This window comes from Rhinolophus ferrumequinum, chromosome 7, assembly GCF_004115265.2.
Source record: "Rhinolophus ferrumequinum isolate MPI-CBG mRhiFer1 chromosome 7, mRhiFer1_v1.p, whole genome shotgun sequence".
Taxonomy (NCBI): domain Eukaryota; kingdom Metazoa; phylum Chordata; class Mammalia; order Chiroptera; family Rhinolophidae; genus Rhinolophus; species Rhinolophus ferrumequinum.
Window position 1 is genome coordinate 78,202,641 of NC_046290.1, and position 23,038 is coordinate 78,225,678.

Consider the following 23,038-nt stretch of genomic DNA (forward strand, 5'->3'; position numbering starts at 1 on the left):
ACTTCTTCCAGGTACACCCTCCCAGAGCCCAGCATCATACCGTCATACCCGTGCCACACAACTCTCACCTCCCATCCTGGGCTTCCCATTAACACCAAGATGTGGGACACAGGGGACCTTGCTTCAAAGCCCAGAATTGCACAACCCAGAACTGCAGAGGAATTAACAACTCATGGTCAAAATGTTGCCAAATGGGACATGGAAAGTAGAAAAATTCCTTCTTTTTTTCACTCCAGACAGACTGTCATAAGATGCAGCTTTTCAGAGCATGGTCCTATGAGACAGAGCAATCAATAGCACTTAGTGGCAACCAGCTGAGTTATGCCTGCTCAGATTTCTCTCCCTCCTTCCCTCCGTCCCTCTGGTGTCTCTCATGTCTCTAGCTTCTCCTCCTTGGGACTGCAGTCCCTAACAAAGCAACAGAGTATTGTCGGGCCCTGCTTTCTAAGGAATCCAGACTAAGACAATTCTAAATAATTATTAAAAAAAAAAATCACACAATAGAATTTTATCTCGTTATTTTCATTAACTTCAGAGTCAGTAATATTTGCTGTGGTACAATTGGAATACAATTCTGGAATGTTCTCCCTAGCAGGAGTTAAGAGCCAACCTCATCATCTGTACAGCTGAGGACGATGCCAAGAACCCAGAGAGGGAAGGAGGTTACTCAAGATCACAGGCCCTGATGATGGCCTTTGAATACAGTACATTTATTTAGTGCCTCTAATGTTAGATTTCCATAAAAATTACTTCACTTTGCGCTTGCAAATTGGGTGATTAGTATTATTGTCCCTGTGTTATGCCAAAGAAACGGGCTCAGAATAAGTGATATGAACTGTTCAAAGTCACAACGTTAGCAAATGGAAGCCTCAGGCTTACATCAGGCCCCCAAATTCCAGTATCTAGTTCTTTCCCCAGCTGCCTCCCGCTGGTCGGGACGTGGGTCCTGGCTGTCTGGGAAGCTGGGTGGAAGACCAACGTGGGCTTGGAGGAAGACGGGCTTGAATTCAAGTCCTAGTTCGGCCACTTAATGTTACAGCTCTGTAACCTTACATTATTTAATCTCTTTGAGCCTCGATTAATTCCAAACTTGGGGATCATAACATCTATTCATAGTGTGGCTGTGAAAGTGAGATAATGTATGTAAATCTCTCACCACAGTGTCTGCACACAGTAAGTGCTTGGTAATGCTAGCCAGCATCAGTCCTCTGGATCAAAGATGCCTTCCCAAAACAATATTACCTTCTCCTTTGTAGGTGCTTATTATGTGCCCAGCATGGTGCTAAGCGTTTTCTACAGAGGAAGGAACTTCCTTTAATCATTCTAACCTCACTGAGAGAGGGAAGATTGTTGCTTCTAACAATAGTCCATACATGTTAGTCATTTATGTACTCCCTTGTTGAACTTTGCCATATCTGTGTACAGCTGTTTTAAAACTTAAATGTATAGTTAAGTTTGTCCTAAGGGAGAATACACTGAAGTATTAGGTTTGATGTGCCAGTTCCATTTTTTTCTTATACACATTAAAACATACATATTCATCATTAAATTAAAAAGTATTATTTTTTTAAATACTCCAGGAAAAATATAAGATAGAACAAGACTGGAAAAAAGTCCAGGAAAAAATATCAGCTAGAACTAGATTGGCAAAATGTTGACCACTGTTGAAACTAGATAATGAATACCTGGGGCTATACCATTCTCTCTCTAAGTGTATATATATCTTTGAAATTTCCATAATAAAATAGTTTAAAAAAAAAGAAAGCACTTCTCAAACCCAGAGGTTGAGGAGGGGAACATTCTTTGTCAGAGACCTAAAATCATCTCCCAGTCCCCAAAGAAGCAGCTGTCACACTTTGGGCAACACTGGCCCATAATACCCACAGAAGGTCACCTTCATGAGGACACTCAGCCTTCATTCTTTTTCATGAGCTGCGTCCTGTGTGCTTAGAGCAACTAGCCACACAGATAAATAAATACCCAATGAAAGTTTGCTGAATCAATGAATAAATGATTATCATACATGTTATCCTCTGTGGCTCTTAGCTCTGTCTCCTTGGACACACTAAACTGCTAATTCTCCCTTAGGGAATGGACAATAAATTACCTTGGATATTTTCACCTCCAAATGATGAGTACTGTAAAACTAGGACAGCCCTTGCTGTTTTTCTTTTACTGTTCTGCCATTTGGCTTCCATTACTATGAAGAAATACCTAGAAAGTTTCAATTAACTTCCACAATCACATTTGGTTGGCATATGTGATTGGACTTTTTGCACTAAATGAGGCCAAATATATTAGATGATATTACATACTCAGTCACTGGTTTTTACGTTTTTTTTTGTCAAAGAATCCTTCACCAGATGTTATTAAGAACAAGTTTCAAACAGCTTAGTGACATCAGTCTGGAAAAGGAGGAAGGGGCAAGGTGGTCTCAGGAGTCAGAAATGACTCCATGCGTAGCAGTAGGACAAGTACCAACATCCAGTGGCTGCTCAGAGCCACTCCAGAGCACATCCTCTCCCACTCACACCTGGAGCCAAGCGAACGCTACCCACTCTCGGCAGATACTCTCGCTGGGCTATTCTGGGATCAGAGTCTGGTGCCAAATTAGATATCTCAATTAAAGGTTGAATATACTAGAAGTCTAAATCTATCCAGGATAGAAAGGCCTTGCTGGGATCGCTTTTTGTGTGTATATAATTAGTTATCCTAACAGACAGTAACAGTGTGCTGCTTTATTATGCAAATCAATTAGTATGATGAAAAATACTGTTTCAAATCATAACATTTTTTTCCTTTGCTGAAGGATGTGGGCCAAATTTCTATTAAATATCCATATACCTTTTGAATCTTCTTAGGTATTCAGTGTAATTCTTCTGAAGACAGAAACAATAAGAGAGATTCCATGACTATTTAAAGACCCCAAATAGCAGAAACATAAAAAAAAGTCTGAGATATTAGAGCAGCAGTTGTACTCGGCTGCTACAAAATACAAACACAGAAATTCAGCTTCTTCTCTGGAAATAGTATTTTATTGTTACTATGGAAATAGCTTTCTTGCTGATAGAATGAGCACAACCCATCAGATTATTTTTATGGATGTTTTTTAGAACTGAAGTGGCTCAAGAATGGATACAGAACAAAGTGGGTGCAGGGTTGGTGGCCCAGCTGTCACTAATTAGCATTAGCACCGTGTGATGCATGACCTGATGCACGGCCCGTATCAAGCCAGTGCAGCTGGGTCGCCCAAGACAAAACGAGGGATCTGTTTCACAACTTGTAAACTAAACCTAAATCATTTTTCCAAGGAAATGAGTTGTCAGTTTAAGAAATGTACATGGAAATAAAATGCAAATGATCCCTGAACAAATGAAAAGATGCTCAATCTCACTCATACTGAAGAAATTAAAATTAAAATAGCACTTTCTTCTTACCTCTCTGCTGGCTGGTCTGTTGAAATGGCCTCCTCACCGCTGCCCTGCTTCCATTCTTGCAAATGAGCAACCATTTAAAAACAAAAACCAAGTCATATCTTTCCACTACTTGAAACTTGGCTTCCCAGTTCACTTAATAAGTATATTTAAAGGTAAATTATATCCTATTTGAACATAAATTATAAATATCCTGCCACTTTCTGTATTTACAATGTCTCAGAAATCTTTTCATGTTGCATATAGAAATCAGCCTCTATCTTTTTAGCTGCTACATAAGATTCCATAACATGGCTAAGGTTCATTTAACCATTCTCTTATTAGTGAACATTTAGATTGTTAATTTTTTCCTGTTATGAAAAAGGTTGAAGTGAACATCCTATAGATGCTTTCTTGCTTTCATGTGAGTGTCTAAGGAAGATACTGAGAAGTAATTTTTTTAAAAATTTGTTGTCACTGCCCAGTTGTCTTCCAAATTAGCTGTGGACCAGCCCAGCAGCAAAGTGTGAGAACTATTTATCCACATCTTTGCCAATATTTGCTTCTAGATGCTCCAGACTCTTCCATTCTTGTGACTCATATCATTCTTTAATTCTGGGAAATTCTCGTCTATTCTTTATTTATTGAAATACTGTATCCCTCCATCCTCTCCATTTTCTACATGTGAATGATGGAACTTTTGAATCTACACTTCGTTTCTTAATTTTCCTTTCCTACTTACCATCTCTTCTGCTCTCTATTCTGCATCGTGGGAGAATTCCTTGGCTCAGTATTTCAATTTACAAATTTACTCTTTGGTAGTGTCCACTTTAAAATATCCTTTTCCACTGCAGGTCACTCCTTCTGAGCACGCATGCTTGCGGTGCTACCCCGGGCAGGCCAGTCTGCAGCTCAGCGGTCGGTCCTGCAGCCCGGGCCTGGCTGGGCAACCACGGGGGCGCCTACGCAGCTTCTGCGCTCGGTGATCATTGGCACCCCCGCCCGGTAAGCACATCCTGTTGTTGCTCATCGTCAAACACTTCAAGCTGAAGAAGTTCTCCAGTGGGGACCTGCTCCAAGACAACATGCTGAGGGGCACAGAAATTGGTGTGCTGGCCTAGGCTTTCAGGGACCTGGGGAAGCTCCTCCGGATGACATCAGGTCTCAGCTGACCATTCAGGAGCTGAAAAATCTCAGCCAGGATTGCTGGCTGTTGTGTTGTTTCCGTAGGACACTCCCACAAGCCGAAGCCCTGAAGTTTATCAGATAAACCTGGTGATGAACTTGAACGTGCCCTCGGAGCTCCTCATGCAACGCCCCGCTGTTTGTTGGGTTCATCCAGCTGGTGCATCGAAAACCTCCAATTCAACCCTCCCAAACACGTCGGGTTGGATGATGATCTGACTGCAGAGCTTCTCATTAAGCGTGAGGGTGATAGACCAGAGACACTTATCAAAAGACTGAAGGCTTAGGAAGACAAAAAACAACGGGTCCTGGAATATTACCAGAAAAGAGGCGTGTTGGAAATAATCTTCAGAACAGAAACTAACACGCTCTGGCCCCATACACATGCTTTCCTGCAAACAAAATTTCCACAAATACACCAGGAGCATCAGTTACCCATGAGAGGAAAAAAAATGCTCGTGATTACCAAGATGAGAATCTCTACCTTCTTTCGTTTAGAAGTTTGTCGTTCTAAGACTCCACTATGTATGAATTCTTTGAAAATCATATTAGTTTCATTCCTACAGAGTCTATTCACATAGTAAGGATATGCCAAATGAGTCAGATACTAAGATTTATCTTTTGAAACTATCTAGTGTGTTTCATCCAGCTATCGTCTATGGGTGTGTAATTCAAAAATATCAGAGATGTCTAAGCTTTAAAAATTCTTTTAGAGCAAAATTAAAAGAGCAATTGGTAGTAATCTAACTTTTGTTCAGTAAGAATAAGTGTTTGAGGGCGGATGGGTGGCTTAGTTGGTTACAGCGTGAGCTCTGGGCAACAAGGTTGCCGGTTCGATTCCCACATGGGCCTGCGAGCTGCACCCTCTGCAACTAGATTGAAGACAATGAGCTGCCACTGAGCTGCCCCTGAGCTCCCTGGCGGTCAGCTGGCTCAGTTGGTTAGAGCGGGTGCTCTCAACCACAAGACTGCTAGTTCCACTCCTGCAAGGGATGGTGGGCTGTGCCCCCTGCAACTAAGATTGAAAAGACAACAACTTAACTTGAACTTGGAGCTGATGGGTCCTGGGGAAAACACACTGTTCCCCAATAAAGTCCTGTTCCCCTTCACCAATAAAATCTTGAAAAAAAAAAATAAGTAGTTGATAAGGTTTCCATATTTTTCTGGAAAAGTGAAAACAATTACATTATGCTAATTTGGAGAAAGTATCTCATCAGAGGCTTTTGTGTAGCCAGATGCAAAAAAACAAAAATTCTAGCACATGGGACATGGTTTTGTGACATGCTATTGTATATAAGATTCCAGATAAAAATATCTGGATTTACAGATCCATTACAGAATGCAAATTTACTGTTGCTTTTAAACTAAGAAACCTATAAGGTGGCTGAATAAGCTATATTTGTTTTGTTGTTAAACATACCTTTAGTTTACTTAAGTTTTCAATTTGCTATAAAAATGTATCAAATAGCATGTAGGAAAATACTTTAATAGGACTTTCTTTTGAAAATACATGTGCTGTTATGTTAGAAATTAACATTATAAATTCTTGGATAAGCACCAAAGCTGAATGAATTTTCTTTAATGGAAAATGTAATCGAAGTCTTATGTTCTCAGATGTTACTCAGATTAAGAAATGTGTGCTTTAGGATCTATTAATACTTGCCAGTTCTCTTTTTGATCCAATGTATGGTATACCTTGATGAGTAACAAATTAAAGTATTAAAAAAAGAAGAATGAATAAAAAAACTTTTGAGACTATGTAAAATACGTATACTTTGTCATTAGGAAATAGAAATAGATTAGGTATGCCTGGGGGAAATTTTCCTTGACCAAAAAAAAGTCACAATTAGTAAATAGGTATAGCAATAAAAATGCTTTATATGACAAGTTAAAAAAGGACCAGTAAAGTAATTGAGTTTGCTGAAGGTAGAGTTCTTTATTCCTGATCAAAGAAGTTGATACCTGCTAGCATTCACTGATATCTCATCTTAAGAGGAAAAAATCCTGCCAGGTGTATAATCTGAGCAACCATTTTTAGATTCCTTAGTGGGGTTAGGAGGATGCATGGTTATGTATTGTGGCCCGTTAGGAGAAGTGGGGCATTATGAGGGGTGGAGGAAAAACCTGACTATATCTTAAATGGTATACTTACTCCTATTTGACTTGGTGCTAAATCAAATGAATTAACTGCCTTTGAAAATTTGGCCCATTTTACTTCATGCACTTAAAATACAAATACAACAAGTGTGGTGTTTTTTTAAATGTATTTGGAGGAAAAAATTTATTTTTCTTTCTTTTGATTTTATTTTTCATTTACTGTCGATTTTTCAAAATGGACCAAGTCTTCTTAAAAGGATACAGAAAACATTTCAGTCTTCAAAATACTTTCTATAATCTCTTATTCTAATATTATTATGTGCTTTCCAAAAAAATGAACTACTAAATTTATGAACTGTCACTAGACAGTAGGTGATACGGCATACATTTGTCTTTATTATAATAAAATTTCAGGAAAAAAAGGAGTTTCATCTGTGTATTCAGTGTTTTGTTATAAGGATCAAATATTAATCTCCATGACACCTAGTTGATTTGTTTGTGACTGCTATATCCTCACACATCTATCAGAAATATTTACCTACCCATATTCTTAATTCCTGCTTTGCTTGCTCTATTATTTATCTTGCTTGGGTGTTTGTTCTTCCATTGTGTTGAGTTCGTCATTTTTTTTTGTAGTGTTGGCATTCCTCGAATGTCTGGTGATCTTGACTCTGTAATCTTCTGTATGGTTGAGTCTCCATTAGACTACATTGCTGTCAGTGGGTGTCATCTGCTTGGGGACAGTGCTGATCTGAATTGTCCTCTGGCCTATCTATTTTCAGGGACAGTGCAGAAGGATAAGTCACTAGGTGAGATTTCTGAGGTACCAGGTCTGGTACCCCATTCCTCTGGCAATGGCCAGCCTCATGATGAGTCTATGCCTGTCTAATTTGGGCTCCCTGGCCCAACACGAGTCCCACCTGGAGGCCAACACTGTCACTGCTATTTGGCTCAAGGGCAGATGGAAGGGCATCAGTGAAGGATCTCTGGCCCTCTTGCAGCAGTGTCCCAAGGACCTACATGTGGATTGTCCTTGACACTCTCCTGCTTCTGCCGTCTGCCACAGCAGATGGAGCAGTCTCGGTGCTCCCTTCACCTTTTTGGCAAGTCTTCTGTGAACATTTTAGATTGGACTTTCTGTTTGTGCATCAATCCCGTCTACATCCCATACTTAGGAATTTATCCTGGTTTCTGGTTCACTGAAAGTTTCACATCTTATTTAGGATCACCATTTAAATAAGACCCTTGCTGCACAAATGAAGAAGATGTAGGATATACTTAGTCCACCACCTTGAAATGGAACCAGCTTTCCTTGTCTGCCCTCAAATTATGAAGTCATCAAACCTCTTAGAACTGTGGCTTTCAACTCTGGCTGCACATTAGAATCAACTGGGGGAGCTTTAAGATAGCATACTAATACCCCAGATATTTTGTTTTAGCTATCAGGGGTGAGGCCATGATTACTGCTATGCTTATTGTATTATAAAAACTCCCCAGCTTTTGTAAACCATATCCTAAAGTAACAGAGATGATTACGTCTGAGAAGACCAGCCTTCAAAACAATGTTCAGCAGAAGCTCACAACCACCTGGCAGTCTCAACAGCTGGAAGTTTCATCACAAAAGGCTCTACCTTCCTTGTCACATTTTTTCTCCCACACATGGATATTTAAGCAATGTATAGTTTATCATTATTTTATCACTAGTTGTCACCATGTTTAACTAACATTTGTCATTTAATCTGTGTTGCTCACCAAATGCCACATCAAATGTCACTTGAGTTCCTGATAGTTGGAAGCTTGTTTCAACACCTTTTCCTTTGTGGCTGGTTATTCAAGTTCTCTGATATCTCTGATAACTCTATTTAAACTCAGTTAATGATGCTCAATTTCAAGTGTGCAGGTTGAGAAACCAACTTGCAGTGAGATCATGACATATTTGCTTTATGCTTTCTAGTCTTCAATAGCTCTTGTTTGGTCCTAATTGAAAATCTGAAATAATCCAGTTAAATGGATATGGAAGATGAGGTGACCCAAAACACAACACATTTCTCTAGAAAACAGCTACATTTTATGTTAGTAACTTACATAAGCTAAAATGGGAACACGTCTATGTACAATTGTGGGCTGTCCTTATTCTCCAATTAGGCCTACAGTCTAGGTCCAGGCCCATGGACTTGTGAGGTCCTTGGATACTTTTGGTGGTTGACCATCTAGACAACTTCATAACAAAGCCTTCTCCAGCAAGGGGGAGGAAAACACCAGGTAAGCAGAATGAATATTGAGTGTGAATAGGGTGCAGGCAGTATGTGTGTGTCAGGGGATGGGGTGGTGGAAAAAATATTCAAAATTGACGATGGTGATGGTGAAGGACAACAAAGGGGCTAGGATTGTCTATAGGTCATCAGAATGGTGTGTTGAATGAAGAGGACATCGGGCCACATGGATACAGAATTTGGCTGCTGTTAAACTGTAAGGCTTTGGGAATTATTAGATATCCATTGATCTAGTGTTGCATGCATGGCAGACACTCACCCAATTATGATTCTATGGGGAAGGGAAGAAGTCATAAAGTAGAAGAAACAAGGAGGATGTGAGGTTAGATGTTGACTGGAAAGACTCTGGGAAGAGCATAGGAAATTGGTTATTTGGCAGGACATGGGATTTGAGGGTGGATTAAATTAGAAGAAAATCTTTAGAACTAAGAAAGAAATTAGAAAATATTAGCAAGAGAATTGATGGAATTCTGATAGGAGAAAAAGGAACAGACCCACACTCAGAGGGAATGTGTTCTGCCTTCTCGATGTTTTTATTTCTCTTTATAAAAAAATTAAAAATAATTCCTAATATATTCCTTGAGCACTGGGACATTGATAAGCCCCATTAACTAAGGTAAGTAAAGAGGTAAATTACTTTGAAGCAAATGAAGTCTTAATGGGGTTTTTATCTAACAAGAATAGGGTCCACTTCCTGGAGTCATTACCATTTGGAATAGCCATTTCATGGAGCTTTAATCAGTAGGAAATGTTGCATAGGATATGTCTCCAAATGTGGTCATTTCAGAAATTATCTGAGAATCGGTGAAAATTTTTAGCAAGTTTAACAATCCTAGACTCTTCCTTTTCTTAAGTCTCCATGACATTGCTCTCAAAAGTAAGCAAATTTAAGCAATAAAGCAATTAGATGATATTTATGTATTTATATGGAGCTTGGGCTCAAGGTTAGCCTTTGCAAGTGACAACAAGGTAAGATGCAGGCTATAACAACTACAGTCTGACAGCAAAGTTTTCAATTAAATTATTTTTATCATGTGTGCTAGCAGCTCTCTTGTCACTTAAAATGTCCTCACAAATGAAGTATGCAGGGATCCTCAGGACCTGAACTCTTCCCAGGAAGCTGTAATGACTGGTCAGTCCCAAAGAAATGCCAAGTGCTGGCCAATGCTGCTTTTGCATTTGTGGGCACCAGAGGAGGGGAAATGTCAAGTTCTGAAAACAGAAAAGCTAACAAAAAACTCTAACAAAAGAAAAAGCAGCAACACATAAGAACAATTCAAGTCTTTTTCAGGGACACTGTCCTTCTATTTGGAAGGTTTTATGCTTCTGGTCTCCTGTTGGATGTCCTATTGATACAGGATAGTTAGCATGTCCCTAGGTAGACAGGGAGGTCCCTGGTGGAATAAACAAAGACAGTCATATCCTAAAACTTCAGGTTTTGAAATCACTCCTTTGCTCTAGGACATAACGTAACAAGGCCTTGAGGTTAATCATAAAATTCATTTTGGCCTGATAAATGGAGCAGATCTGATAGATAAGAGTGGGTTATTTTACTAATTTCATTAGGATGGGCAAGCAGAACAAACCTGGTAGACGAATTTCATTAGAAGGCGCCAGCTTCCTTCTTCAAACAAGTTCCCTTCTCCAAACAGCTCCCCTTCCCCAAGCAGGCAAGGGAAGGTATAAAAGTAAGAGCTTTTGCCTCAGTCATGGGGCACCCTCATTCGGGATCCCGTCCCGTTTGGGAGCTACAATCTCTTCTCCTGCCTCTGATAAACTATCCTCTTTTTAAAACTTTCTGCCTCTCCGTGGTCCGTATTTCCATTCTTCGGCTTTAGGAGACACTATCCCAGCCTGCTCTCAGAAACTGCTGGCAGATCCAACATCACCTACGTCACTATTTGATATTTTCTTTGCCTTAAGAAGAGCTTGCCTTAAAACATGACTTGTGGTTTCAAGAAAGTAAAAAAGAATCCTCTTACTGCCCACAGGTCCTTTCTCTTCTAATGACAGTCACTAAAAGGGGGACACATTCTTCTATTTCACAGTTAACAATAAGGCTTAGAATCATCTCAAAAGATTCAGCACAGTGGCTGTCATGGCTGCTTGCTAGTGGGTTGTGAAAGAATTCACGAGGCAGGTAGAAATACAGAAGAAAGATTTATCAAAGAGGGTCAGCTGGGCAGAGTCTGCCGGAGACTACTACTGTCTCAAGTCTTTGTTTCACCTGAAGTTTTGTATTTTCTCACCAGGATGTAAATTGCTTCAGCCTATAAAGGACTCTTCTATTGTGCTAGACTTTGTCCATTGGGATGGGGGAAGGTGCAGTTAAACTAGTTATCACGACCTTTGCATATGTTATGTAAATTTAAGTTGGAGCCAGGAGTGGATCACATACAGATGCAAAAACCTCTCCCAAGTCTCAGGCCAGGCATGCAAGGCAGAAGTAAATAGGACCATTGAAACTGGTATGCATTGTAAATATATAGTAAACAGAATCATTAAGGTTTGGCGAGGAAGAGAAAGAAAAAAAACTTTGAAAAAGTCCCAAGCCAAATTACACTTGTTAAATTGGATTATACCAGAGGTCCAAATTTCAAAATAGAAGATATAGTGCCACTGTTACAATGCCCCCTGTCTTATAAGTGGATATAAAAGGGCGTCTTGTAAGTAGCTAATGCTCATTCTAAGATAAAACTGAGGGATATAAAAGGGCACAGCAAGGCTAGATGGTAATCAAATGTTTCTTAATACAGCAAACCTTTCTCCTCACCCCCTACAGAGCAATCTCTAAAAGTTTTCTTAACAGTCATTTGCCACATGTAATCCTTGGAAATTACTCAGCATTTGTTGCACTGGAATTTTGCAATACTTTTAACAACTACTTCTGCTTGTACGGCCGCTGCCGCTTCCAGGAAAGGACGTCTATTCTGTACTCTGAAGCATTACAGCTGCGGATCGCCTGAAGTTTGCTCATCACCACATGGCCTTTTCAAGTCAGAAGCCTTCTTTCGTCACCTCTCACATGCGTTCGCTAACAGTCGTGTGATTACTCTTTCCATGACCTAAAGCTGAACAGCTAAGTGAGCATCACAGGCCCGGGGTAGATTTAGAGCTTAGCCATTGGTCCTCCAATCAACATGAGCTGTATGTTCACACAAGTGTGTGTGGTGGGGAGAGGGTGATTCACCTCCAAGTACATGCTCTAGAAGTGTAAAAACCTCAAATGTGCCTCAGTCTTGAGCTGCAATAGTGCGCTTGTGCAATTTTAGGAATCTAGATGCTCTGCGCAGTGTATTAGGGAAGCCCAGCCACAAGTATGTGTCTGCTCAGTATTCAGACACCTGGTAAATTCCACTTGCTCCCACCTCCCTAAAGACACAGCACGCAGCAGATGTGTGGGTCTCCAAGGCCCTGCTGAACCAGTCAGCTCAATGGGTTTGTGTGCTCATTCTGACCCTTACAACCGCCAAATGCAGCCTCGCTGAGGCTTTGGATGAGGGGTCACCGTCTCTCTGGGAAGAAACTTGATGAATTGCTCTCATGTTTGGATTGCCCTGCCCACACTCACCACCTATTTTAGATAGCACATGATTCTGACTCACAAAAGAGAGCAAAGTACTGTACCACGGCTTTAACAAGCTGCTCACCCACTTCCTTGGGCAAGAGCCCGAAAACACTCAGGTCTCTGAGTGCTGACAGTGAGGACCCTTTCCTCTCTCCCTCCCTCTCTCCCTCTCTCTCTCTCTCTAATATATGCATATCCATAAACAGACCCAGTGACCGAGATTACTAACATTCAGCAAAAAAACAAACATGTAAACATATCTCCCAAACATACAAGTTGACAACTTGTGCAAGAATGTGGGGGGGGGGGAAGTCGAGGCATTTATAGCTTGATGTCTTCTATGACATAGTTAGCTATGCCCAGATGCTGTGGGTGGGAAGAAGCCTGAAAAGGTCCACATCAACAGGGGTTCGCAGGCCACCAAGTAGGTGCATGCAGAGCCTTCTTAAAGGGGCCAACGGCTCCAGTGGATGTCATGGAGATAAAGCCACACAGTCATGTTTTCTTCTCCGTGGCACCTGTCTTCTGCTCAGTTAATTCTCAGAGGTTGTTTCAGTGAGAGCTCCTTTGGCTGCCATTCTCAGATGCTCAAATAAATTGTGTATTGTGTGGGGGTAGCAGGGAGAAGGGAGAGTGCTCACACTAGGTACAAAAATGTCTTGGGAATTCAGGAATTGTTAACAAGCAGACCTCAGTAGGAGCAGGAACTGGGACCCCTCAGAAGTCCTCCATAGCCAGATCTGAGCTCCTTCATTTAGTACAGGGTTCCCAGGCTCCACTGGCTTTGGGGGAAAATACACATCAAACAGTGAGTATAAATGGAAAATTGCACATGTCCCTTGGGCTCAGGGCCTGGGGAGCAAATGGGAGCGGTGGGGACTCTGGGCCACTTATATAAAACAGAAGCCTTCGTTCATCTTGTCTCCTGTAAGTTTGCTGAAAGTTCTTCTATTGCTCTGAGCAGAACCCCACAGGCAGCAGGTGAATTTGGAGGAGGCCCATTGGTGCTACTGGATGGACACTCATAGGAACCTATGTGCACGTGGGCTCCAGAGGTCTTTGGATCTATGTTTCAAAAGTCTGAGAAGTCCCAAACGTACCTCAGGCCTGGCCTCTCTGTTATCCTCATGTTCATTTTTTGGCAGTCACAATTTTCATGCAGTTTGCTCAGAAAGCTCATCCATTTTAAATTGTGCACTATTCCAGTGTTTAAGTATTGGCAATCATTTCTAATTTAAAACCCTGCAAGCCAAACAAAACATGTTGTGTATCAGATATGTGTCGTGGGTGGCTGGTTTGCAGAAACGGGTGCCCTAATGCCTTAGCTTACATTCCACATATGTGTTCCCTTATGTTCCTTAACCATATTGGCCAAATTCTATCTGTCTCCGAATTCAGAATCCCTGAAGTGTAACTTAAGTGGTTTCTGGCTTGGTTAAGGGCCATACCTGGTCTAATCACATGGTGGGTAGGATGGCACTTTCCAGAAGTTGTAGGTGAGGAAGTAGGTGTGGCAGATAAACTGAGTAACCATTGTTGACATTTCCAGATTTTGTTTCCTCTTTGGGTCATGTTCTTCATCTGAGAAGGGAGAAGAGCATGTCTTACCTGAACTTTCTGAACTTTCCTAAATAAAAGGAGTTGGCAATGATCGGATGCCCTGTGGAAATTTCCTAGCAGGCTTGGAGGTGGCAATCGAACTCTGACTGGGACACGAGCTGTTGTCTCTCCACTACTGACTTCTCATTCAGTTTCTGAGACCAGAGATGAATATGGGCCATCACCTGAGCTTTTCCTATGGCCGAGATTGACTCCTTTCTCTTTTTCCTTCACATTTCCAAACTACGCCACTCCTCCTTACTAATGTTTATGTGGAAACAGGTCTATGCCTGATGACCTCTCCTGTAGGAAGCATTCCAGAATATTCCCTCCCCAGTAAGAAAAAGAATTGGCGATTGCCAGTTTCTGAGGTGAGCTCCTTGTGTTCACAGTCCTCATTTTCAAGAACGGTGAAAAGGGCTGGCAATGCTGTATTTCTCTCTGCTTGCTTGGTGTGATCATATAATTTGCATTCTGATGCAGCATTTTCCAAGTCTCTGTACACTCCACTCAATCTGTGTATTATGAAAGACAACATTTCTCAGTCTTACAAAGCTATCTTTTGGAACATCTCATTTTGGAAGATGGCACCAATGGTACCATCTACGTGTAGCAGAGCACAGAAAAGCCCTACTGATTTGGGGCCAGAATGCACAAGTGTGGGTCCAGCTTGCCATTTACTGGCTACTCTGAAATTTTGTAAAAACTGAGGCAATAATGGAATAAAACTAAATTACACTGGCTCCCTTAGGTTTGGGGACGGAGTTATAAAGCCCTTAGGAAAACTTTTGAATTATTTTACCTCTCTTCCATCCCAGAAAACCAGACCAGAAATCTAGCCAGGCTTGGGAATACACCTAAGAGCATATATATGTTTTCTAGTCTCAATCTGGTTTCAACTCCAATACTAGGGATAACCACAGGTAACCCAAAGACCCTAGAGTAAACCCCCAACCTTTGGGTTATGGTCAGGGAGCCTCTAATCTCTAACACTTCAAAGAAGGAAGACATCCTGCAGGGGCACATTAGTAGTCTCCCTTCTCCCTTTCATTTGCTCCTGAGAACTTGAAGCTTGAGAGTCTACATTGGGGTGGTGGGCATTTCACTGTCTGTTGATTATTTACTCCTGACCCTAATAACCACACACTCGTTTTCCTTTGAACCTCCCCTCACAGCCCACGCCCTTACCCCCAATCTGGCATGACTCTGGCTCCGGGCCTGGGAACCAGGGATGGGCCTAGAAGACCACAGGGGTAGTGATTGGTTCAGAGATGGACATGTGTCCCAAACTAGATCAGTGAAAACCAGCCCCAACATGCTTGGCAATACAGAGAGTGAGGTGCCTGAACCTGAAGTTGCGAGACTGGTAGATGACGCCCTTGGTAACCATCTGTACCATCTTGTAGTGAATGAAGCTAATACTGAGGAACGCGGGGCTGGGGGAGCGGGGCAGTGAGAATGTCCCTCAGCTACTGCTTAAAGCCCTCGACTTACCTGCCTGAAATCACCCGCCCACTTCCCAGTTACATGGATCAATAAATCCCGATTTTCCTTTAAGCCAGTTTAAATTGGGCATGTATTTCACAACCAAAGTGGTTGGGACGAATACACCTGGTCTCGTGACAAATTCTTTGATCCCATATTTCCCACAAGTTTCTCCCCTTATCTCTCAGACTTTATCAACTCATATCAGTCTATGTAAGAGTCCACCCCTGAAAGCGACCCTGAACTTGCCGTCCTTTAGATGAGTTTTCTTGATCATCCTACAGTAATGCTTTCCGGACCATGGAGTGACCAAGGTTCAGATTTTATCATTGAAGTATGCAGCCAACGACTAAGGTTACTTCCCACAGAAACAACTGTCCTAAAATTGAAGCACCAATTGAGCTGCTCTTGAGAGCTTCATAAGGCCTTGAGATCCTTTAGAAACAAATGTCACCTCTTCTGCCACGTGCCTCCGGGCGCATGGCTGCCATGCGTTCTCTCCCTGCAGTGTTCTCATCCCACTCTCATTAGCAGGGCTCTCATGCTGCAGCAAAGAGTCAGAATAAACCTTTGCCTTCATCTGAAGCCTGAGTAAATAAACTCTCGGACACGGATGCCAAGTCCTGTCAGAGCACATGCGCCCTCATTCATCTGCAAGAAACAAACAACCTGGTGAAAACCCCTTGGAGGCCCTGAGTGTTTCTAGGATGGTGTCTTCAGGCAGAATATCAGCACTGTTACCAGCAAGGCGGCAGAATCCCTAGCTCGTTCGGCCATTCCTGGGAGGTTCTGTCCTGTGTTCTGGTTGCCCAGACCTTCTGCATGGGCTCTGGGAAGACGACGCTCTTGGAGTCAGCAACAGTACACATTTATGGAAGGGAGAGAGGCCGGAGGAAGGAGTGGGAATGAAACGAGATGGGGAGGAAGAGGGAGAGGAGGACGAAGGCAAGGAGATGGGAGAAGGACGACAGCACCTTCATTGTAACCATTTCAATTAGACTGGAAATCAGACTGTTCCTTAAATATTAAGATAGTGAGTGGTATTGAAGAAAATGTAACGAGGGCAAACCCTTCATGCTATTAACTTATAAAATTAGGCTTTCAGCAAATGTGTGCTACTGGAAGTAATTGTTGTTTATGAATACAGAGAAAGACAGGTAGGAGAGAGACAATTCAGTCTATACAACAACATGTACAGTGACTAGTAAAAGCCTCTCTCCCTTTGGTTAACAGGTTTCTGTTTCCTTCTAGGAAAATATATATACATTTTCACAAAAGAGATCAAACCACATGTTCTTTTGTAACTTACTCATTTTCACTCAGTAATACAAACTGATGCTCTTTCATAGCAATGCAAACAGGTCTATCTCGTTCTTTGAATGGCTGCCTGATAGCCCACTGGAGACTCCTTCACGTAACCAGTCCCCAAGCATGGCTGCTTAGCTTGTTTACAGTGTTTGTTCTTGCAAACAATACTATTTCTTGGTGAATCTACAAGGTGAAGTTCCTACTGCATTTGCTAAGTCAATGACTCTATATACTTGAATTTTTTATAGATAATATAAAATAGACCGTGTTTTACTTATTACCAATAAATCATCAGTTACCTGTATCAATTACCATTAAGACTCTGTGCATATAAAGTAAAAAACCTAAAGTAATTTTGGCTTAATCACATGAAGGTTTATTCTCACTTTGCAAAATACATCCCAGGACAGGCAGTTCAGAGAGTCATCAGCAACCTAAGCTCCTTCTTTCTTTCTGCTCTGCCACATAAGGTGTGTGACTTCCAGCCTCAAGGCCATCTCATGGTCCAGTATGGTTGCTGGAGCTCTATACCTTACAACTGCATTCCAGGCAGCAGAAAAAACAGAGGGGAGAAGAGGAGAAGGACATACCTTCAAGAAGAGTCATCTCCCTTGAAGGAGCCTTCCAGAAAGTCCCACATACATTTCTGCTCACATCTCAATGGCCAGAACTAAACGACATGGCCACACCTTGTGATAAGGAAGTTGGGAAATGTTTGGATGGCAATGAAACCTACCAAACAATTAGGATTCAGCTTCTGAGGAGGAAAAAGAGAAGGCAGCAACTAGCCTCTCCCACACATCATTACTCAGTCAAGCCCCACGCTGCACAGCACCCCCATTCCAAGGCCTCTTCCAATTCATTGTCAGGACGATGAATTTTCGTAGCTCTCCCCAGTCTGTGTCTGAACATACTGTTCCCATATTACCTTTGGCTGAAATATCTTTCTGAGCTTGATTAGTTCTATGGGATAAGAGCACAGCTGAGGCCCCTCTACTTCCCTAAACAGACTCTTAGCCCTGTGAGTTGCCGAAAGACTCTGGAACTCTCAGAGGAAAATCATTAAACAAGCACGAGAGCTGGGAAGGACCCGAGGGATGACCTCGCTCAGCTTCTCATCACACTAATGAATAAGTCAAGATGGAGCTTGAGGAAATGCACCAAGTCCCTTGACTGGTTGGCCAGTGGCCAGAGGGGGCCTGGATCCCGGGCCTCCTGACTCCCTGTGCACTGCTCTTTTACCTTAGGTCAAGGCTAGTTCTTAGACTTCTAATCCTCTTCTAAAGACTGGGGATACTCAGTTGTTTTTTAAGAAGGAAAAAAAAAAGCATGGTTATCAACCCAAATATGGAAAACAAATGCAAGCTCTTTCTTTTTTATTGTAAGATTCTGCTATTTCTTTATTCATTATGCCCAATGGAAAGAAGATCAGAAAGTAAACACTACATCTTTAAACATTCTGAGTAATGATGTGTGGGAGAGGCTAGTTGCTTCTTTTCAATTTTTAGCAGAAAGAGCTGAATATATACATTTAAAACAAACATCTCCCATCTTCTTGTGGCTCTGTTTCATTTCTCTATTAATGTGGGCATTTGGATACCTTCATCCTAGTGCCACGGGGACATTCATCTGTAGGAGCAGAGCAGATGTGTAGCTCTGAAAAGTTCCTGGTACGTGGCACTAGCATCTGTCCTCACAAAGAAAGTGTTAGTTCCGTGCATAATGGACCCCCGTGAACTCACCATCTAGCTTTAACCACTGTCAACTTAGAGCCCATGTTTCAGCAAGCTCTGTCCCATTCCCCCACATTTTTTGAAGAAAACTCCAGTCATATAATTTCATCTATAAATCTCTCAGCATGTATCTCTAAAAAATAAGGACTCAAAAAAATACCACAATGCCATTAGCACATGTAAAAATAACTCCTTAATATAAAAAGTCAGTGTTCAACTTTCCAAGTCTTATAAACGTTTTAACAATTTGCTGAATCAAGAATCCAAATAACTACCCTGCAATTGGCAGAGGTATTTAAGCCTCTTCTTTAACTTGGAGGTTTCCCCTCCATCTCTTCTTTTCTTACAATGAAAAGAAATTTAAAACACATACAAAAGCCTATAGGCATTTCACTTTGCAACCAGTGGTCTAACTAGTACTCAAATTTGCCCCCTTTTCTGCGTTTCCAGCCTGTCTTCTTCCCCCAACCTCATGTGTCTGGGTCTTGGTGCATAAGCTCAAGGCTCCAGGAAGGTCCTGGGTCTGCTCAAAGCCCTGTTTCCTGGTTCATATTCTCTATCCTTTCCTGCTATAGGGGCGCCCTTTCCGGATTTGGTTCCTGACTTCTTGATTCGTCCCTGCTCACATGCCTCAGTGTCCCTACTTTCAACCTGCCTTGGCTGCTAGTTGCTACCTTCTGTTCCTAGATCCCAACTTGGCTCTCCCCTCCCCAGTTTTGAACCTACCCACTCTCCAAACTGTCATTTCCAACAGACTCCACACATCCATTTTTGCCAACACACACACACACACACAGACACGCTATCACCACCATCACCAAAGACATATGAGTTCAGATAATTTTTTTCTTAATTAGCCACATTAAATTATCACTATACCTCCTACTTCCTTCTGTCCTGAAGGAATTAACTGCCTAGTGAGGCACGGAAACAGATAAGTGTATGCATGAGAACAATGTCCCTCCCCACCCCCTGAATGTAATAACAAATGTCTAACCTGGCGAGGAAATCTGGTATTGGAGCTAACAGAGATCCCCAGGTTGTTGAATAATCAGAATTTACTGTACTTATTTATGCATAATGTATATCCCAACATAAGTTTACGTTGGTGGCAAAGACAAAATCATACTCATTTCACTAGGCTTACTGGATAAATTATACTTTTAAAATCCCGGAGTTGAATCTGTGCAGCAGCAAGAGAAGGGCATGACAACAGAAGGAAGGAACGGAGTTACTTTTCAAGTTCGTTCACTTGCTCTGCTTTTTTACCCTACCCGATCCCAAATGTTCTTGGCTTATCTGTACACAATGGTCTCCCAAAATAATTTTCTCCCTGGGAGTCTCTATCTCTGCTCCCTTCAATGGAGTAAACGAATATCTTTTCAGTGGCTACCCTTCAGCTGAACTTTCTGCATTCCAGAAATAGAGCGTGGCTGTGGCCAGCTAATCCTGTATCCTGTGAACTGCCCCAGCAGGGAGGGGCAGGCTGCTGACACTGAGGCTTATATAAGACCCTCCACATGAGGAACGGTGCCCGGTGCCTGGCAGAAGCAGGAATGTGACAGGCAGGGCCTCACAGCTGTCCTAGCGTTCTTCTCTCTGCCGTGTGAACGGCTGCCCGCTCAGAGTGGGTCATTGAATCTCCTGTTATTTTTACTACAGCTCTGGCTGCTATTTTACTAGAAAATCTGAGGGAAGGTATCATTCCACCTGCTATATCCCGATCAGGAAAGCAAGTAGCCTTTGAAAGAACAAAGATCTTGAACCAGCTGGGGGACTAGGACAGAAACTCAGTCCTCCCTCAAACCGTTCTGAAGAGTGCATGGCTAAGAGTTGATTTTGGTGCCCTGGCCCCACACATGGCAATTACTGAGGCACAGAAACTTGGAACCAGAGGGGCCTTAGTAAGAAATATTGCCTAGCATAACTCTCTTATAAGTCTAGTTAAAGGATGTTGGGTTAAGTGTCCAATAGATGTTTCCACCTCCCCGAGGAGCACTTCCATGGACATAGGAAGGAAGGAGCTAGGAGAACAGCTGACACACACATGCTTCCACCCCACTGTAGACGCTGGAAGAACTGAGGTGTGGGGGTAATCTGTAGTTCTACTTCCCATTCTATTCCTAGCCCCTCTTTCCGTGGGAAATCAAGAGAGGTGATACTACAGATAGCATTACAGATGCCATATCTGGTGAATGCAGATGGAGTTGAAAAGTAGGTGATTTGACAAAATATTTTCCTCAGATAAATGCGTTTGGCTCTGTGCTTCCATTCGTTTATCCATGTTCCCATTGGTAGGCTATTTTAAAAGGTAAAAAAGGAAAAGGTCATTCACAAATACATGCAGTCTCGCTATCACAGTTTGAGCCACCAGACCTTGCCAAAGGAAGCTGATCACAGATCCTTTCCCCTGCAGGCACAGATGGCAGCTCTGAGAGCAAGAGGTTCCACTGGAACTGGCAGCAAGGTCCCATCGCTCTTATTTAATTGTCTTCAGCATGTTTGGTTATGGAGCAACGTTCAGTGGAGTTCTTCACCTGCACATGTATGAATAGCTCCTTTACTTCAAGAACCCATGGACCGAAGAGAAGCAGAAAAGCACAATGACTGAGGATAAAATTTAGAGTCCAAACTGGGTTTGAAGTCAATTCTATTATGAAGACAAACTAGGAGACTGAGGGTTCCATGACCTTTCCTAGGATTAGTTTCCATGAATTCTCTTAACCTCTCTAAACTGGAGTGAAATAATAACATAACAAGTTCATTGGGTAGCTGTGAAGGTTAAACAAACAAATGTATGTCAAACATTTAACTCACTGAAATGCAACACACTGGTATCCCTGTGGCACTTGAGGGACAAAGGGAGCCAAGACACTTGTACCAGGGGCATCAAAGGTGCTCAGGAATGTCTAGAAGCATCCAGCTAGTTGTAGTTCTGCTGATAATAATAAAGAAGAAAAGGTTACAAGTAATATGGGAAAGGTATAATGGAATTCTGGATTTGCTTGGTGATGTTGAAATTTATATGTATTCCTTTATAATTATAAAAAGCATCTTTAGTGTTGAAATACTCGCAATAAAAAAAAAGCTTTGTCATTCAAAAAAAAAAAAATTAGCTCAGCATTTGGCACTTGATGCTCCATAAAGAGTAACTGTGATTATCATTATTGCTAGTACGTGGCCTGGTTTCTCTCTGAGCACGATCAGTGCCTCACTAGTCTATGAAGCACCCTCCTGTGACGTGATGCGATTGAGGTGTCTGCCTCTTGTGCAGCAAGTCAGGAGTCACCCAGCAGGGTCTCAATGTGTCTCACAAGACAAGAGGGTCCTAGGGTGGGACATCAGGTATCAGGCCCTGGAGTCTCAGAGCCAACCATTTTCTTTTTAGAAGAACCAGCACAACAGACATTTCCAGCAGTAAGGTCGTGACATCAATGAACGGAGGGCCTTTGGAAGTGGACGCAGTAGGCTCGGAGCCTCCAAAGGCTGAAGTTGGCTCCGGGGTAGGCGCCTTCCCCTGCGTTCACCGGTCTTCCAGTCCTGCTCTTTATCTGACCTACCGCTCTTCCTCCCTTGGCCCAGGCTCTTCCCATCTCATCCCTAGGCCAGGCACGGGGGCGGCAGCACCCTCAAAGCTGATCACTACCCTTCTATTTATGTGTCATGGAATGGTTTTCAAACCCCTTTACTTCCTTCCACATGTGTTCTGACCTTATCAAAAGCCACTGAACAAGGCAGGGATCTTACTACCCTCACTTCACACAAATGAAGAAATAGTGTCCCAGAGAGGCAAGGGACCTTGCCGAAGGTCAGACAATGTTTGTGGGAGAGCTGGCCCACCTTGGTTTTCGGTGTCCCTCCTCTACACTTTTCATAATGCCGGCATTCTAACCCAAAGCCCGTTTTCCCTGTCAACCCCACGATGAACAGCACCCCCATTCCAAGGCCACCATTGTCAGGACGATGAATTTTAGTAGCTCTCCCCAGTCTGTGTCTGAACATACTGTTCCCATATTACCTTTGGCTGAAATATGTTTCTAAGCTTTATTAGTTCTATGGGATAAGAGCACAGCTGAGGCCCCTCTACTTCCCTAAACAGACTCTTAGCCCTGTGAGTTGCCGAAAGGCTCTGGAACTCTCAGAGGAAAATCATTAAACAAGCACGAGAGCTGGGAAGGACCCGAGGGATGACCTCGCTCAGCTTCTCATCACACTAATGAATAAGTCAAGATGGAGCTTGAGGAAATGCACCAAGTCCCCTGACTGGTTGGCCAGTGGCCAGAGGGGGCCTGGATCCCGGGCCTCCTGACTCCCTGTGCACTGCTCTTTTACCTTAGGTCAAGGCTAGTTCTTAGACTTCTAATCCTCTTCTAAAGA

The 23,038-nt window shown here is 42.4% G+C and overlaps 1 pseudogene; it reads left to right on the forward strand.

The window, feature by feature from the left end:
• The first annotated feature begins 4,287 nt into the window (after positions 1-4,287).
• LOC117024623 (GTP:AMP phosphotransferase AK3, mitochondrial-like) lies at positions 4,288-16,618 on the forward strand (annotated as a pseudogene).
• Positions 16,619-23,038: the final 6,420 nt, after the last annotated feature.